We start from the raw sequence: 1,816 nt of genomic DNA, 5'->3' as shown, positions 1-1,816 counted from the left end.
GGGGGGGGGGGGGGGGGGGGGGGGGGGGGGGGGGGGGGGGGGGGGGGGGGGGGGGGGGGGGGGGGGGGGGGGGGGGGGGGGGGGGGGGGGGGGGGGGGGGGGGGGGGGGGGGGGGGGGGGGGTGTGTGTGTTTAGTATGCGAGAAGGCAGCTGGGGGTGTGGGGGCCAGTGTTATGAAAAAGCCTGCAAAAGAATATAGAAATGGAAATCACGGTCGTCCCACTCTTTCTCTCGTCCTGTCACCATCCAACTCCCTTTTTCCCGCAATTCCCTCTCTCTTTCTTCGGCTCTTTTAGTTGGGTTCCACCCCGTTCCGTTGGGTTTTAGTCGCGGGGTAAGTTTCAGAGATAGTTCTGGAAAAAGATGATAACTTTATTATTATAAGCTGCTAAAGGAGGCATTACAAGAGTGGACCAACAACAATGCAATAACAACAACAAAAACTACTGTCTTTTTTTTCTCATGCAATCTCTGTATTTTAGCGGTTTCCCTCCAGCTGACAGATCCCCCACCAAACAAATTATTGTTTTTTTTCTTTAATTTAAGAATGGATGGATGGATGGATATTCATGTTGATGGTGGTGGAAATGTGGATGATGTGATGTGTGAGAGAGAGAGATAAGCAGAGGTTTTTGTAAAGCGTAGAGAAAGACATATAATAATAATAATAAGGGGTTTGGTTATATGGTTGCATGTGAGGAGCACGTCCCGTCAGATATGTCTCCCCACCCCTTTGGCTGTTTTTGATACTCACATGTTCAACTTTCCCCATCTCTCAATCTCTATCACTAATACCCATGCCTCTACAACTTCAACCAACCCCTCCCTCCCCCTTTCTCTAGCGTGCTCACCATCAAAATATATCAAAATTGTTTTTCGTGAAATAACATATAATTACAGTGATTAATTTTCTAAACTCTTTAGATTAAGAACCATCAACAAATTTTTATTAAAGCGTAAGTTATTCTATATTTGATGAAACGAATGAAACACACTTGGGTTAGAATACAATTTACATCCACGGATCAAAACACAGTAGCAATGCACAATAATAAAGCTGGTTCGTGTTCAACAATAACTTTGGATATAAGCAAAAATCAAAACAAATTTTACAGCGATACGATACAACCAGAAGAAGAAGAAGGAAAAACATGTTTGATTGTAACAAACAAGTTAGGGAAAAACATTATGTGGAAGCAAAGACAAGCTAGTGGGTTTTGGTCGTTTTTTGTGTGTGCCAATTTGAATCCATGCAGTCAACCCCTCTTCTCTATTATTTTGAGATAAAAATGAATTAGTTGGGGTGTTTAAGTTTAAGTTAAAAATAATTGGAGTGATTAGACTTCCCAACACTTATCATTCAAATGTCTTGGAGTTCTGTACCTTTTTTTTTCTCTACTTTTTGTCTGTGTTTCCATTGAATTTAGGGCTTTTTTTTGCTCTCCCAGCTGAAACATTTGGAAAAGGGTGTGTGTTTCTGTTCTTCCCTCTCTCTCTTTCTTCCTCGGGAAAGGGTTGAACTTGTTGTGAACCACGTCAGCATTAAGTTTGGTTTCATTTCTTCTTCATTCAAATTAGTTTCATGTAAGTTTGGTTTTTCATTTACAACCATACAGTTCCCACCACATCTAATGCTTCACCACACTTTCACCATTTTGGTTCTTGCCAGAAATTCTCAGTAGAAACACAGAAAAAAACACTCAATCCTGGTCGTTGTAATAAATATTTATATCCATTTCAACACCTCAATTAATAATCTTTTTTTCAAAAAAATATTTCAAATGAGTTAATAACACCGAACGTCGTTTTTCAATAA

This window comes from Cucurbita moschata, unplaced genomic scaffold (assembly GCF_002738365.1).
Source record: "Cucurbita moschata cultivar Rifu unplaced genomic scaffold, Cmos_1.0 Cmo_Scf00015, whole genome shotgun sequence".
Lineage (NCBI taxonomy): Eukaryota > Viridiplantae > Streptophyta > Magnoliopsida > Cucurbitales > Cucurbitaceae > Cucurbita > Cucurbita moschata.
The sequence above is the reverse complement of the archived record's forward strand: the minus strand, read 5'-3'. Positions refer to the sequence as shown.